At 46.3% G+C, this 17,924-nt stretch overlaps 1 long non-coding RNA gene across 1 annotated transcript; it reads right to left on the minus strand.

Moving 5' to 3' along the window:
- Positions 1-248: 248 nt before the first annotated feature.
- LOC147000574 (uncharacterized) lies at positions 249-3,788 on the minus strand. The gene is made up of 3 exons (XR_015045689.1): positions 3,717-3,788; positions 1,752-1,810; positions 249-398 (listed from the first exon to the last, which is right to left on the minus strand). It is a non-coding gene; the product is annotated as an uncharacterized LOC147000574 (long non-coding RNA).
- Positions 3,789-17,924: the final 14,136 nt, after the last annotated feature.

Genomic DNA, 17,924 nt, shown 5'->3' on the forward strand with positions numbered 1-17,924 from the left:
TGCTGCTTTGGAGAGTTCCGGCATAGGTATCAACCAGACGAGACACTCTGGACTGGGCAAGCCCAGAGTGGTGGTTTGTAGCCCGCCACAGGAAGGTCTTCAAGGTAGGAGCTGTCTCAGCTCCTGGGGACCCAGTAGCCTCAGTATTTACTTGTGTACTTAGAATGCACACATCCCTAAGTCCACCCAGGAATGGGCCATTGTGGAGATTTGAGGAAATTCTTAGACCACTGCTCTCTGTTCTTGGGGTGCAGTAATATTGTGTAGCTGCAAGTGTTTTAAGGTTACATAGAACTGTGTGGGTTACAGAATACACTGAGTAAGTGCAGGAAGGCTTGCCTCTTGCTCATCTTGGTTTTTCACATTGTGGACCAATGATCTCCAGTGAAAAATAACTCCTTCAAGAAAGTCAAGAATACATACACATGTTCACAGTTTCTACTGATAAACCTCAGATTCCGCATTCACCTTTTGGAGGATGGATTCTTTTTTTGTTTGTTTGTTTTTTCGAGACAGGGTTTCTCTGTATAGCCCTGGCTGTCCTGGAACTCACTTTGTAGAACCAGGCTGGCCTCGAACTCAGAAATCTGCCTGCCTCTGCCTTCTGAGTGCTGGGATTAAAGATGTGCGCCACGGCCTGACTGTAGGATGGTTTCTATAGTCCTGGGTACTTATTGAACATGCTGTATGATGCCATAGCAACATCACCCTCATCGTGAGAACCTGGGTCTGGACTAGTAACACCCAGCAATAACTAGGGTGGGCATGGATAGTTCCTGGATGAGGAAATAGATTGAAATGTGGTTTTAAAAAGCCAGATGATGGTGAAGCATGCCTTAGTCCCACTCACTTAGTCCCAGAGGTAGAGCCAGGTGATCTCTGAGTTTGAGACCAGCCTAGTCTAGTTCAGGACAGCCAGGGCTACACAGAAAAACCCTGTCTCAAAACAAAACAAAACTCAAAAGTTTTCATAAAATCTGTTTTTCTTTTTCTTGGGCCTTTAGATTGCTAAGAACTACAGAACATGTGTGATTAGAAGCATGGATTTGGGTTGGTGAGGTGTGGATGAAAATCCAGTTTTGCCCCTAGCTACTTACCCTTCAGCCCTTCCTGGATCCTGTTACATGGTGAAGATGTCAATAGATACTTGGATACCCTCTGATGTGGGCATCTCAAATTTTCCTTGGTCTCTTGGATTCTGTTCCATTTTCCAGCCTCCAATTCTAAAACACTCTTCTCTCCAATTTCATAGTTTCAACTTTGTGTATTAGAAGCAGCCTTTCTCAAGCTGTACCCCAGAAAAACTAGGTATTGTTTTTTTTGTTTTGTTTTGTTTTTGTTTTTTTTTTTTGATTTTTCGAGACAGGGTTTCACTGTGTAGCCCTGGCCATCCTGGAACTCACTTTGTAGACCAGGCTGGCCTCAAACTCAGAAATCCACCTGCCTCTGCCTCCTGAGTGCTGGGATTAAGGGCGTGCCCACCACGCCTGGCGTATTGTTTTTTCTTAAAGATACTTAAAGCTCTGTAAGTAAAGAACCACCACTCAAGAGCTGCTGATAGTTCTGCGGAAGGAATGTTGGGTTGGCCTCTTGCTAGGTTCTTTGTAGGTGACCATTGGCACTAGGCTCATCAGGCCCTAGGCTTGGAGGAAGCTACTGTGATCATTGCATTTCTCAGGGGCAGGCTTAATCACTGGGCTGGTCAGGAGGAAGTTGGCATTGCCACTGTCAGAGGCTGTGGTATGACTCACCTGATATGACCTGGCAGTGCTGTGTCTCCTGTGGTTTAAAACATTCCTGGATTCACTTCCTGTGATTGAGTACAAGCATATAGAGACCAAAGGTTTGGGGCAGAACAGCATCTACTTCCCTGATCCCTTCACTGAAGTCTTTGGCTTAAAGTCCTGGACTCTTAACTAAACCTGAGAATTGGCTGCCCTTGGGCCTACGTCTCTGCTGACCATCCTGCCCCTGGAGTCCTTCCTTCAGGCGCTCTGCCCTAACCACAGGCAAGCTGTAGGTTACCCCCAACGTGTTACAGTGGAATTTTTCTGGAAGATGGAGACATGGGAAGGAGAGTTAAATCCAGAGAACCTGGAGCTAAGGCTTCAGGTCTGTGCATGCTCAGCCTGGCGCTCTTGTGCGTGTGCTCTGTCTACTGAGCATTGCTCCCTTGCTTATCTCGGCCTAAAGGTGAATTAAATAAAAGGAAGTTCTGAGTCCTGCCATTTGTTTTAATGTTTTTTAAATGACACTATACTTAGGGGTGTGTATGTACAGGTACAGGTGAGTTTCGGCTCTGCAGTTAGTTCATCTAGTGCGGGTCTTCTGGAGCCACACCTGCTATGAGGGAAACGGAATTAAGGTCAAGTCTGATGGATCCAGCAGAGAAGACTTGGTTCTAAACTGCACCAGCCATTGCAGTAAACTCACCAGGTATCCTGATACAGAAGCACAGTTGCAGCTCATTACTTTTTTGTTTGTTTGTTTTTTGGTTTTTTGACACAGGGTTTCTCTGTGTAGCCCTGGCTGTCCTGGAACTCACTCTGTAGACCAGGCTGGCCTCGAACTCAGAAAACTGCCTGCCTCTGCCTCCCAAGTGCTGGGAGTCCAGGCGTGCGCCACCACTGCCCGGCCAACCAGCTCATCACTTTTGAAATCCTGTTATAGGCTGGATGCCCTACCCTTAAAAATCATTCACAAACATCTGTTCTTGCAAGCCAGTAACCAAAAGTACCATTTCAGGTGTGAAAGACGATGTAGAAAGTGCTCCTACCTGATAGCATATCAGAGGTTCCTAGTGGATCCTTTGAGATGACCGTGGCACATTTCTCCAAGAGAGTTGAGGTGGACCATGTCCCCAGATGAGAAGACTGGCTTGTTTATAGGTGTGTGGGAAGCATGATGAAACTATCACCATGAACAGGTTGCCTGTGTTCCTAGCACTCCCTCCACCTTCAGTACAGTGCTAGCTAGTGCCTGCTGCAGCTAAAACCCTTTTTAAACCTATTCCTGAAGCTTCTACCTTGATTTGGGTTTCTAGAACCTTTGGAATGCCAGGGAAACCCACATTTCTGGGTATTAATAACATGCTTGCACGGGGTACTGAGGGGACCAGTATCTGGAAGGAAAGGCTCCTTAAAGAGGAAGATGTAGATTATTTCTACCACCCCCACCCCCTCAGCTGGCCCTTCTGAGGCATGGAAGAAACAGGCCTGGAGTTACTTGAGGCTTTCTGAGCCACTTGAGCCTTCCTTCTCTTACCCCAGTTGCATGTTGTAGTGCAAAATTCTAATTCCTGACTTTTGCATTTTGTTTTGTGACTTCCTTACTGGTTTACTGTTTTAATGTGTCTGCATAAACCTGGGTGGCTTTGTCTCTTGTAGTAAATACCTTCTTATCTTATTGATGAGAACAGTGAGGCACTGAAGGGTTAAGGGAATGGCTGAATCACTAGAACCAGGATCTATCCAATTTCTTGTCTGTCGAGAAAGCACTTGTAGATGCTTCCCGCTTAGCTTATGTTTGGGTTCAAATCGAGGAAACACAGGGATGTGTGGGGTGCATCAGTGCCTCACCTCTAAGTGCCTAGGGCCAGACCGCAAACATTTACATGACCCTGGAAAGCTTGGGTGTGGCACCCCTGAATGATACCAAGATCTTCTGGAAGCTACATGTCACCCAGGAAGGTAAACAGATTCTGCACTGTTTCTTACCTTGGAGCCAGGCCTCCACAAAAGCTCCATTTTCAACAAGGTCGGCCTGAATCCCTCTACAGCCAGGAATCCTACATTCTTCTGTGACTCACTTCCTATTTGGGTGGAGGCTTGTGGAGACAAAAATATCTCTAAGCTGCTTCCAGGGAAACAGGGCTCCGCCCCCCAGGGCCTTAAAGCAATAGGCCCTCCAGACATGCTGTCTCGGAGCTAATGAATTGTGGAGCAAGGCATGGTTTGAATCCAGTGGACCTGCTGCTATAACCCAGGGTCCAGGTGCTTCCTACCCCCTTACTAAGGCTTGGTTCTCTGAAACTATACCTCCAGCACCCAAGGAACTCCCCAGAACCATTCATAGAAGGATCAGCACCGGTCTCACCTTGGCCTTCTTTGCATTTTGTCTCAAACTGGGTCACAGTACTCTTACCCGAAGCCCATGTCATCTTAAGGTTTATCAAGTGCTAAGCCAAGGCAGTGGATATATGAAATGGTCCATGTAGGTGACTCCTTAAGGGTATGGTTTCAAAGTGGTCACCTCTTTAAGGACAGTTACGTGATTTGCCCTGTACCTGCCTCTGCGATTTGACCAGACTGAAGCACACTTGCACACTCAGCATTTTGATACTCCTAGACTGGTCAGGTTGGCCTAAGACTACAGGGATGTGCCTCCATTCTGTGCTCGTGTGTTCAGAGCACCTTGACTCAACGAAACCCACTGGGAGGTTCTGTTTTGGAAACCTGAAGAGTGGATTGGTGCTGTACCCTCCCTATTCTGGATTTGAACTGGTGGTTCACCCAGGACCAGTGTGTGATGGTCACCCAGTGACCATCTTAGGGTCAGGTCCTGCTTCAGCCCTCTAACTTCTCATTCATTCCTAGATGAGGGATACAGCCATTCACCAGGGCTCTATCCAAAGTCCTTCCAAAGGTTCCAACTGTGGTTACAAACCTGTTAACCACTGGCCAGAGGCAACAAACTCATGGCCAGTCCTGCAGGAACAGAGGTCAGCAGCCTTGAGGTACAGTGAGTTCCAGTTGTCACACCATTCTGATAAACGTTCCCGAACCCTCCTGGGTGCTTTGAACACATGTACCATCTGGTAACCCTGGCAACCCTGGAAGCAGGAATGTACACTTTCTCACAAAGGTAAGTGGCTTACTTCTCAAACTGGGACCCTTTCTGTGCTTCTTCGGAGCTTGAGATTCAATGGGAAAGTAACATTTGGGGTTATCTGATAGCCTTGATATTGTGTGTCATGTTTTTAAGAATTATTTATTTCATGTATACGAGTACACTATCACTATCTTTAGACACACCAGAAGAGGGCATCAGATCCTGATTATAGATGTTTGTGAGCCACCATGTGTGTGCTGGGAATTGAACTCAGAACCTCTGGAAGAGCAGTCATTGCTTTTAACCACTGTGCCATCTCTCCAGCTACTCCTCCCCTTTAAATTTTTATTTACTTTATGTACATGATCACACTGTAGTTTTCTTCAGACACACCAGAAGAGGGCGTCAGATCACATTGTGGTTGTGAGCCATCGTGTGGTTGGTGGGACTTGAACTCAGGACCTTTGGAAGAACAGTCAGTGCTCTTAACCACTGAGCCATCTCTCCAGCCCTTCCATTAAGTTCTTAATCAGCATCCTCCCACCAGACTTGATTCCTTCACATCTCATGTTGATCTTCAGGCAGACTGCTGGTACACAAAGAACAGAAATAAATATCCAGTCATACTGCTTGCATGCACTCTTAAGTGAATGCTCAAAGCAGATGGTAGGAATTCATTTTCTGAATTAAGCTTAGTGTCTGTGTGTGTATATGTATGTGTGTGTATGTAGGCATCCCCTACATCAGCTATGATCTAGAGTTAGGGACATGGCTTAGTGGATAAATATTGCTAGCCAGATGTGAGAACTTGAGTTCAAATCCCCAGACTCCAGGGATATTACAGGGATGTGCTTCTGTAATCCTTGTGTTCGTACAGGGTAAAAAGGAGATGTCTTAGTTACCGTTTTTTTTTTTTTTGCTGTGAGGAAACACTATGACCAAGGAGACATAAAACATTTAATTGGGGGACATTGCTTACACTGTCAGAGGGTTAGTCTATGATCATCATGTCAGAAAGTATGGTGGTAGGCAGGCTTGGGGATGAGAGCTAACATCCTGATCTGCTGGCAGACAGGTAAAAGGAGAGGGAGAGGAAGGGATGGATGGATGGAGGTATGGTGGGGGTGGGGTGGGGAGAGAGACATAGGCACTCTCTGGGCCTGTATGTGCTTTGTATGGGCTTTTGAAACCTCAAAGCCACACCTCAGTGACACACTTCCTCCAGTAAGGCCGTACTTTCTAAACCTTCCAAAACAGTTCCACTAACTGGAAACCAAACATTCAAAGGTATGAAATCACGTATGGGGGCTATTATTGTAGTTTGAGTGTGATTGGGCTCCATAGACCCATTGGGAGCAGTACTGTTAGGTATGGCCTTGTTGGGGTGGGTGTGGCTTTGTTGGAGGAAGTGTGTCACTGTGGGAGTAGGTCTTTAGGTCTCATGCTCAATCTATGCTCAGTGTAGCAGTTCCCTCTGCTGCTTGGGGATCAAAATGTAGAACTTTAGGTTCCTCCAGCACCACATCATCTGTTTGTATGCTGCCATGCTTCCCATCATGATGAAAATGGACTAAACCTCTGAACTAAGACATTTTATGTATATGAGTACACTGTAGCTGAACAGATGGTTGTGACCCTTCATGTGGTTATTGGGAATTGAATTTAGGACCTTTGCTGGATCTGGTAAACCATGTTCGCTCCAGTCGGCCCTGGTCGCTCAGTCTCTGCTTTCTCTGGCCTAAAGATTTATTTATTATTATAAATAAGTACACTATTGCTGTCTTCAGACACACCAGAAGAGGGCATCAGATCTCATTACGGATGGTTGTGAGCCACCGTGTGGTTTCTTGGATTTGAACTCAGGACCTTCAGAAGAGCAGTCAGTGCTCTTACCTGCTGAGCCATCTTGCCAGCTCAAGACAGACAGTCTCATTCAAACCACTATAGGAGGAATACTGTGTAGGCATAATTTTTTGCAACCTACTTTTAGGTTCAACCTCTCTTCCAGATCGCCACCCAGCAGAGGCAGTGGAAGAGAAAAGTTATTAGGATGTGGGGGAAGTGGACCTGTTCAGCAAGAGTTCTTTGGGGCGAGCTCAGTCTGCTTTGGCAGCAGTTCAGTCCCATAGCAAACACCAAATATGACTCAGCAGCTGCAGACCAGTCCTCTAGGCAGGATGACACCAGGCATGAACCAGCAGCTACAGTCCAGTCCCTTCAGCAAGCAGACACCAGGCACGAACCCACAGCTGTAGTTTAATGCTGAAGAATCCACCATGCTCGCCAGCCGGCTTAAAGTCAGGTCACATAAGCAGCAAGCCACCACAGGAACCTTATGAGCAGTTTTTGGACCAGTTTCTCTCAATGGCTGCACACCATGTAAGGCGTAAGGCAGGCCAATACATGTGAATCTTTAACAAAGAGTAGCGAGGCAGAGCAAACCAAACAAAAGCCCAGTGTTCATCTCCCACTGTGGTGTCATGTTTATACTCCCTCATTACAGGTCCTTTCATGTGTTGCTATATCCAAACATCCTTTTACCTGTGGCTGCTTCAGGAAAACAGTCTTTCACGTGTTTGCTTTAGCAGGATGGCCCAGCAAAACATTTGACATAACTCTCCAAAGAACTAGAAGTTTCCATGTCAATACTGAGAGGACCTGGAAGCTTGAGGCAGTCTGGATGTATGCAAGAGGGGGAAAAAAAAGTCCCTATTTCAAACAAGTTAGAAGGTGAGGGCTGACATCAGAGCTGCTCTCTGATCCCCCACCCTCCACTCATGAATGGGCACACTCGTACACATAAAGATAAAAGCCTCATGTGGAATGTTAAACAACATTATGCAGATCAGAAGTATGAAACATGCATGACTCAATGCTCAGATTCAGTCTCTGGAGATAAACTGCAGGATTTGAATCCTGACTCCAGCATTTAATGAGTTGTGTGACCTTGAACCAACCTAGTTAACTTCCTGCCTCAGCTTCCTTGACTGTAAGATGTAATTATGGTTTCTATTTTAAGTTATATTTAGGCTTACATAAATTTAACAGCCTCAGGACTCAGAATAGCACTCACAGGGCTGGAATGTTGCTCATTTGGTAGCAGTATGGAACATTGCATAGAACCTGCCACAGTGTCAAATACATGTGATCCCTACCTAGGAAGTAGGTTCAAAGTTGGTGTGTTGCTTTCTGTGTGTAAGTGTGCTTGTCTGTGTATTGTGTGTGCCTGATGCTTGGCAAGGAGAGGAAAGAGGATCAGATCCCTGGAACTGGAGCTACAGATGGTTGTGAGCTGCCACATGGGTGCTGGGAATTGAACTTGGGTCCTCTGAAAGAGCATCCGGTACTCTTAACTGCTGAGCCACCTCTCCAGCCCCAGTATGTACATATTTATAAACACAGAGGAGATAGACAATATTTTTCTAAAACATGGCATGAATGTAAAGTTCCATTCATAATATGAGCTCAGGGAAATGGAGTTATGACAAGGACCAGTTTGGGGCTACAGAAATGGTCTAGTGAGCAAACCATGGGCCTCAGAACCCATGTGAAAGCCCAATGGGTACGGCAGCACCACCCTCCCCACAACTCCTGTGCACACATGCGCACAAATGCACATACAACGAAAGAATGAGAAATCTACTTTTCCTGGTCCACAGACACTGATTCTTGTCCATCAGTGAAAAAGTGGTGCTGCACAGTGAAGCCAGGGTGTGAATGGGGTTTAGCACTAGAAATATGAGCAGACAACTTCTGTTTCTGCTCTATCTTGTTGAGAACTAGAAATGTAAAAGCAGAGCCCCTGGAAATGGGAGGTGGGACAGGTTGCTGTGAATTCGAGGCCAGAGAAGCTCCCTGCATGGTGAGACTGTTTTCAATTGAGCAGCCAACAAATATGCCTGGTGGTGTGGTTCATGTCAGCGTAGGGGTGGCTCTTGCTTCCCTAGTGGTACCCTGTCTCAACAAACCCAAACGAAAACAAGTGGACCTTAGCCTTTGATCCTGTCATCTAATTTCTGCCCTGACATTCCAAAGAAATAATGATGGAAGCTGGTTCTTATGCAGTGGTATCAGGTGTGTATCACCTGATGTAGAAGTGGAAAGAAAGAGTCCAAAATACGTTCAACAAAGGTCTAATTAAACACATCAGTTCATTTATGCTATGGAAGAACATCCCATGAGGCGTGGAAGTGTTCCAAGTAGTGACAGTGAGCAGGGTTTCAATAAATGCTCCATAGTCTCTTACTGATGATTCAAGCCCTCTTCCTCTCTTCATGGGGCTCATTAGTAGGTGCTGACTGGTTCCCTGATAGTGCCTTTGGGTCTCTGAACAGCCCCAGGTGCTGGCAGCCCCAGGTTCTTTTGCATCTGGCCACCCCCCTTTTCTGGGTTCCCTGTTTATCAGATTGTTCCTGTTTCTGGCTGGACACTGCCATCTAGAGGCCACTGGGCCTCAAAGCATCTGATCCTTGTACTTCACCAGATCACTGGTCTCCAGCCTCAGGGGATCCCTGTTGTTATAGGCATGACCTCTTGGAGGGTCACCTGTTTTCTAGAAGCCTCTGAGTAGGTCAGCACTAGAAAGACCCTTTGTGGTACAATGTCTGAAGATTTTAGGGGACCAAGGAAGCCTTTGAGAACAGTGTTTCAAAACAAAAACAAAAACACGAGAGAGAGAGAGAGAGAGAGAGAGAGAGAGAGAGAGAGAGAGAGAGAGAGAGAGAGAGAGAGAGAGAGAGAGAACGGTTTCACAACCCATGGTTCTTTGAAGCAACTGGGGCTATCTTCAGCCCTCTAATCAGATTTTGCTGGTGGCAGTATGCTTCCTGAGTGAGTTCTGAGGCACCCAAATTTTGTTAATCACAAATCTCGGCCAGTCAGACAACACTATCTGGTGGTGGTGGTGGTGGGGGGGGGGGGGGCGCAGCAGCGGGCCCCTGGGAATCTAATAAACCACGTGACACGAGTTTTCCTGGAAACATACAGACACCTTTGGAGCTAACGAGTCTTTCTGGCTCACTGTATCTACTGAGGCAGGTCTGCGCTTTGAAAGAATTGCAGTCTCAGAGAATGGGTGTCAAGCGGTAATTGACCTCCTATTATGGTCTAAACACAGTGCCCTGGGACACAATGAATACAGGGTGGAAGGGGCAGGGTGTTGCTTCGACCTCTGTAGAGTTTATGGGTTAGTGAAGGCAGACAGTTGGTGGAACAAAGTCTTGTAGGGGGCTTGGATCTGGAGGGGGGTACAGCCGACATAGGACTGAATTGAAGTTTGGAGCCTTTTATAGCTGCCCTTGAGAAGTGGAGGCAGGAAGATCAGGAAATCCAGGCAATCCTTGGATATGTATAGAATTTGAGGCTAGCCTGGGCTCCTTGAGACTGCCTAAAAAAATTAGTGAGCGAAGTTACTTAAATCAAATCTAGGGTTAACTTAGAGTATCCTAAGCTAACTCACCTTGATGGTTTATCTTGTGTATTAGTCAGGGTTCTCTAGAGTCACAGAACTTATAGATAGTCTCTATATAGTAAAGGAATTTATTGATGACTTACAACCTGCAGTCCAATTCCCAACAATGGTTCAGCAGCAGCTGTGAATGGAAGGATCTAGCAGTTGCTCGGTGCCACACGGCAAGCAGTCGAAAGAGCAAGAGCAAGACTCCCTTCTTCCAATGTCTTTATATGGTCTCCAGTAGAAGGTGTAGGCCAGATTAAAGGTGTGTGCCACCACACCTTTAATCCCAGATGACCTTGAACTCGGAGATCTCCCTGTCTTAATCTTCTGGAATCCATAGCTACTATGCCTCAAGATCTCCATACCAAGATCCAGATCATAAACTTCTATCTCCCAGCCTCCAGATTAGGTTCACTGGTGAGCCTTCCAATTCTGTATTGTAGTTTACTCCAAATATAGTCAAGTTGACAACCAGGAATAGCCACTACACCTTGACTGTCAACTTGATGGATCTCAGAATCACCATATAAGCAGATTTCTGGGTAAGCATGTGAGGGGTTACCTAGATTAGGTAAATTGAGGTGGGAAGAATCACCCTAAATATGAGTGGTGCCATTCCATCAGTTCTAGTCCCAGATCAACTAAAAAGGAGAATGTGAGCTGAGCACCCTCATCATCTCTCTGCGTCCTGACTGTGGACATGATGTGACCAGACGCACCACCTCCTGCTGACATGACTTCCTCTTGATGACAAAACTGTAAACCAAAATAAGCCCTCTCTCCCCTTCCTTCTTTGTGTTATCTTGTCAGGTGTTTTATCACAATAAAGTGTAACAAATAGGAGCGGACTCTGAGTGTGACACTCCCTATAGATGCTTTTTACGCCCACAGTGCATTAGTACGGCAGCCACCATAAGGTACAGCCGTTCCTCTTTTTTTTTGGGGGGGGGCGATCCCTCTCCTTTTCTTATTCCATCCTCCACACCCCACACAGCACTCTGCATGAGAGGAACTGGCTGGTACTGATGAATACAGGGAATGCTGGGGTCTGCCTGGGCAGGGTACTGTGGGAGACAGTACTTAAGAGCATCCAGAGCAGGTAGCCTTCCATCCCAATTTCCATCCCAAATGCTTCTCTCATCTCCAGGATCAGGCCTGATCACCACTTGTGTCTCCTCCTCTATCCACCTGGTGCACTCTTGTCCTTGTTATACTGGGCAGAGTGTAGAAGAGAGACTTATCCCCATGGCCTGGTGCAGATGTGGCTGTGGTTGTGATAGGGGCACTTTCACAGTCTCTATTATAGAGACACTCTTGTATTCTATATTACGAAAAGGGATCTGCATCTGCGCACACAAGTTATCAACAGCTTAGTGACCTTCCTCTGTCCATAGCTGGGTTGTTCTGAGTTAACCATTCCCAGCCCAGATACCCCTGGGGGAGTACAAAGCTGGTACCAGCCAGAAGCAACTAGACTCAGTGTTTCCAGAAATGCCTGAGCCCAAACACCCACAGAAAGAGGGAAGACTCTAGGGGCAACAATGGAAGCAACACAGAGGTCATGAGGATAGGCTCAGCAATGTGTCTGACCCCTAATCACAGAGGTAGGACAGAGCTCTGCAGTGATTGCCTTTGTCTCTCCCTGTCACTTGCCAGCTGGAGATCAGATGAAAGACTGATCTTTTAGGATGTCACCCTACTGTCTTCTCAGATTGCTGGCTCTTTGGATGACCGTTAAAGATCACTCTCGCTCACTGGCTTCTGTAATGGTAGGCTGAACTACTCCAATTACCTCTGGGCTCCTGTGTCTGGGTGTCTGCCGAGGGCAGCAGTGCTACAGCTATGGCCATGGTGAGCCACCGAGGGAGGGAGACTCACATGCTCTGAGCTGGCCCCACCTCACCCCCCAAGAGATACACAGGGCGGGGCGTGGTGGTGGTGTGGAGTGGGGAGGCACCCGTCCTTTACTCTGCAGACTTTCTTGTCACAAGGATGGGAAGAATTTAACTATTTCTACTTGAGAAAAGTAGCAGACTCTCGAGTCTAAGAGTAAAATTCTAAATGTGATGTTTCCCCATGCTTTGTCTTTGAGCAATGCCGAGGCTTATAGCACAACCCACAGCTGCACAGGATGTAAAGCAAGTGTCACAATGTTTCTTTTCCGGCTGGATTTTTGGGCTCCTTTTGTAGCGATTTGTGTATGCCTTTGTGGGGGGAGGCAGATACTTGTGTGTGCCTGTGGAGAGAGAGGCCTGGGGTTGACCTTAGTCTTCTTCCTCAGTTCTTCATATTACTTGTTGAGATAGGCTTTGCTTGCCAATAGGGCTGCTCTGGCTAGTCAGTTGGCCCTGGAGACTCCAGTGCTGGACTTGCAGGTGGGCCGTCATGTCTGTCCTGTTTCCTTGAGTTCAGGGATCCAGATTCTGACCCTGATACTTACCTGGCATGGCTCTGTCCCCAGAGCCATGGCCCCACTGCTCCTGAGCTCTCTCTGTCTCTCTTGCTCCAGGGACAGAGCTCTTGCAGCCCAGGCATAGAGCTGAGGGTGACTGAGCTTCTAACCCTCCAGCTTCCATATCCAGAGTGCTGGCTTTCTAAGCATGCACCACCACTACCACCATCACACCTGATTCACACAGTCCAACTTAACCTAAGAGATACACCTTCTCCTGCAACGATGGCCTGTGTTATTTTTAATTACCCCGAGTCTGCCATCCAAACCCTAAACCATCCTGACGTTGCTTATCTCCTGAGATCAGATGAGGCCAGCCACCTTCGCTGACTAACTCTGGTATTTCTCCACATAGGGAGCTGTATGATACATTGTAGTCCTTCATGAACATTCAGAATCCAAAGATTTGTCCCAGGGCGGGGTGACCCATCCCAGAGAGGGGTGACCCATCCCAGAGTGAGGTGACCCATTCCGGAATGAGGAGACCCAAATGACAAGCACCATTTCCTTCACTCAGGAAAACTTGAAAAGAACTAAACCGAGGGCAACTAACTCGGCAGTTGTTTTGTTTTGGGTTTTTCTTTTTTTTTTTTTTTTTTTTTTTGGTTTTTCGAGACAGGGTTTTTCTGTGTAGCCCTGGCTGTCCTGGAACTCACTGTGTAGACCAGGCTGGCCTAGAACTCAGAAATCTGCCTGCCTCTGCCTCCCAAGTGCTGGGATTAAAGGCATGCACCACCACCGCCCGGCTTTTTGTTTTTGTTTTTGTTTTGTTTTTGGTTTTTTCGAGACAGGGTTTCTCTGTATAGCCCTGGCAGCATATGTTTAACTTTACAGTTGAAGACAATGTCAGAGGGCAGCAGGGAAGCTCAGCTGGTAGAAGTATTTGTCATGCAAGCCTGATAGCTTGAGATCTATATCTGAAAACTGCTGTGGAAGGAGAGAACCAACTCCTATAGATTGACCTCTGATCTCACATGTGGCATGCATGTGCCTGTACTCATAAAATAATATATTTTTACATAATATTTTATGTGTCACTTATATAATAAATGTGTGTTTATACATTATATAAAATAACATATATAATTGATAATAAATAAATAAAATAAATGATATTGGACACTAGGCATCTAACCCCAGAGGGAGAAGGGTCAGAAGTTCAAGGCCATCCTCGGCTACACAGCAAATGTGAGACCAGTCTGGACTGCATGAGACACAATCTGAAAAACAAAAATTAAGACGGGGGCTGAGGAGAGAGGTCACTGGACAGAGTGTTTCCTTTGCAAGCATGAAGACCTGACCTTGAACCGCAGAACACACATAAAAGCTGGGTGTGGTGACACATGCTTATAAGCCAGCACTGCAGAGCTGGATCTTTGCCAACCTAACCTACTCAGGGAGCTGCAGGTCAGTGAGGGACTGTCAGGGCCAGTCGAGTGGCTCCACGGGGAAAGGTGCTTGCCTCCAAGCCAGTCAGCCTGAGTTAGATTCGAGCCCCACGGGGGAGAAAGAGAAAACCAACCCCCACATGGTTCCTGATTTCCACACTCATGACCTACCGGCATGAGTGTATCTACAGGTACACTCACAAGCACTGTATGCATGCAAGAAATGTAATTAAAAATTGGGATGGAAGGCTGGAGATATGGCTCAGTGGTTAAGAGCACTCACTGCTCTTCTAGTTCAATTCCCAGCAACCACATGGTGGCTCACAACTATCTGTAATGAAAAAATTAGGATGAGGACTGGAGAGATGGCTCAGCAATTGAGAGCATATGTGTTCTTGAAGAGGACCTAGATTCAGTTCCCAGCAACCACATGTTGACTCACAACAATCTGTAATTCTAATTTTAGGGGCCCTCTTCTGACTGCTGCAGACACCAGGTACACAGTGGTGCCTGTATAGGCATGTATGTGCATGTGCATATGCATATGCATAAAATAAAAATAACTTTAAAAAATGTTAAGGCCCAAGCTTCTTGTGTGTACATCACCCCACCTTCTAGGATGGTCACGTGTTCTGGATAGAAGAAAAACCCCAGGAGCTCCTAAGTCACCAGAAGAGAAGGGGCCATCCTGTGTCCAGCTGAGAAATGTTCATTTCTACAATGTTTCCAAGGGACAGTTTGTGCAGGCAGTGGTGGCACACACAGGAGGCAGCAGCAGAGGCAGGGGGATCTCTGTGAGTTTTGGGGCCAGCCTGGTCTTCAGAATGTGTTCCAGGACAGCCAAGGCTGTTCCACAGAGAAACCCTGTCTAGACAAAAATACACAAAAAAGCAAGAGGAGAGGGGAGGGGGAGAGAAGGGGAGGGGAGGGGAGAGAGGTCAGCTCAGAGCCTTTGGGAAATTCCACCAGGACCCAGAACATGAAGGCCCCTCCCCTCCTGGAAGAGCAAAGACATGGGGTACACAGGCACCCCACCCCTCCAGCAGGGAGAGGCTGATTACATTCCTCAGGAAGACCACGGTGGAGGGGGGGGGGAGGGACACCGGCTGCTGGCCAAGAGCAGATAAGGGAAGCCCTTGCTACATCATTACTTAAGGACCAATCAGTGCTCAGGGGTTAAGAGCACTGGCTGCTCTTCCAGGGGTCCCGGAGTTCAACTGCCAGCAACCACGTGGTGGCTCACAACCATCTGTAATGGGGTCTGATGTCCTTGTACTCTTTTGGCATGCATGTGTACACACAGCTAGAGCACTCATACATTAAATAAATACATCTTAAAGAAAAAAAACATACCCACTTCCCCATGGGCATCTTGGGAGGGTGAAAAGAGATCCGGAGTATAACTTGCTTTGTGTAGTAACAGCACATTGGAAACACTCTGTTAATGGCTTTTGCTTAGTATCTCCTCTAACATCTAATTATATTAGCTGTCCCTCCTCCCTAATGAAAACTCTAGAGATGAATCCTTAGGGAGAGGAAAAATGATCAGGATGAGGTTGCTAGTGTCTTCTTCTTTTTTTTTTCCTGTCTGAAAGAATTATAAAAACAAAACTGTCTGATGGTAAAGAGCTAATTCCACTAAAAATGGAGTCATCTGCGGTGCTCTCCCGATCCGAGCTTTAGCTGACAAAACACAGCCTTCCAAGTATGTGTGCCATTTTAATTGGAATTCTTTTAAATAACCGTGTTTACAAACACACATAATTCAATTGTTCCACATTCTCAGCCCAGCCTTTCAAAACAGTTCAGCCGCATTCTTGTCCGACTCTGCCTTCAGAAACATGGCTGAACATTATCTTTCTGTTTCTGTGTTGAGGCCTCACTGTTTGCCTGGGTTCTGTAACTTATGGGTGGTCCCTTTATCAATACTTACTGATACTATAGTGTTTAATTAATGGCTGATTGATTGTTTGTATTCAAGTGTGATTGCATGAATGTGGCAACCAGAGAACAACTCCAGGAGTCAGTTCCCTCCTACCATGTGGAGCCTGGGTTTGAACTCTGGTTGTCAAGCTGGGCAGCAGCTTGCCCTGCTGATCCATCTTGTCCACTCCAGCATGATGCTTTCTAAGATTCTGTGGTGATCTTGAGTTCCCAGTTTCTGTCAGATTTCATCACACTTTAGAACTAAGGAATCCCAAGGGGAAGAGAACAAAGGCCGAGAGTGTAAGAAGGGAAGCAGTTCATGATTGGCAGATGAACGGATAGAGAAGGCAGAAGATGACTTCTCACGTAGCTTGAGCTGGATTCAGACTCACTATGCAGTTGATGATGACCTTAAGGTCCTGACCCTTCTGCATCCAGCTCCCCATTGCTGGGGTTACCGATTGCCTACAATTGTTTCTCTTTAATGTTTTGAAAACAACCGCAATGTTTTAATAATATAGAATATAACTTGGAAGAAGGCAATTTTTGTAATTAGTTTGCATTGATAGAATAGTTCTGGTCTATAGGGTCTTGTCCTAGCCCAGGCTGGCCTCAGATTTGGGCAGTCCTCCTGCTTTTGCCCCCACGTGTTAGAATTACAGGTGGGAGACACCAATCTGACTTTACAGCCACAGAATTTCTAAGAAGGGGCTGGCAAGATGGCTCAGGGGGTAAGAGCACTGACTGCTCTCCCGAAAGTCCTGAGTTCAAATCCCAGTAACCACATGGAGGCTCACAACCACCTGTAATGAGATCTGACTCCCTCTTCTGGTGCTTCTGAAGTCAGCTACAGTATACTTAGGTGTAATAAATAAATCTTTGGGCTGGAGAGACCAGGGACTGAGCGAGCGGGGCCGATGGGAGCGAGCAGGGTTGACCCAAGAGTGAGCAGGGTTGACCCAAGCAAGCAGAGGTCCTATAATTCAATTCCCAACAACTATTTGAAGGCTTACAACTGTCTGTACAGCTACAGTGTACTCACATAAATAAATAAATAAATAAATAAATAAACCTTAAAAAAAGAATTTCTAAAAGGTGGTAAGTAGGTTTTTTGTTGTTATAAAATAAAGCAGGATTTTACATGTTAATTTGTAGAGTAAAGGGAAAATATATTCTGTACACCTGTTGTACAGGTAACTCCAGATATAAAATCAGATGCAGTTTATTAGCTTAAATTCATGTATCTATTGTGGTGCTGAGCACAGAACCCAAGGCCTAACATGTGCGAAGCACTTGCTCTGCCACTGAGCCATGCCATACCCTGGGCTGCATGTTACAGGGCCATTGAGCCAGCGGTGATGGCAAGTGCCTGTTATCTCAGCGTGTGCGTGTGCGAGGTAGAGGCTGGAAGATCAGGAGTTCAGGGTCACCCCTGGCTATACAGGAAATTCAAGGTCAGCCTGAGCTTCAAAAATAGAGTAAAATAAAACAAAAGGAATGTTATGATTTGAAAAGTCCACTGAGTTGTGTAATACTAAATTGGGAGAGTCCTGAGCCTCAGATACCTCAGTTCCTCTCCTTGAGATGGGGTGAACGACACCATTAACCACATGTTCATGGCATGTTCATTCGCCCTCCCCACCTCTTCTCCTTCCTCCCTCAGTTCATTTTTGTCTGGCTTGTCTCAGTCTCACTTAACACAATGACTCCAGTCCCATCCATTTCCTGCAGATGCCATGATTTTATTCTTCTAAAAATATTATTTATTTTTATATTTATGGGTGTTTTGCCTGCGTGTATGTCTGTGTATCATGCGTGTGACTGGTGCCCACGAGGCCAGAAGAGGGCATTGGATCTCCTGAACTGGAATTAC

This window comes from Mus caroli, unplaced genomic scaffold (assembly GCF_978045245.1).
Source record: "Mus caroli unplaced genomic scaffold, Mus_caroli_1 scaffold_17, whole genome shotgun sequence".
In the NCBI taxonomy this organism is placed as follows: domain Eukaryota; kingdom Metazoa; phylum Chordata; class Mammalia; order Rodentia; family Muridae; genus Mus; species Mus caroli.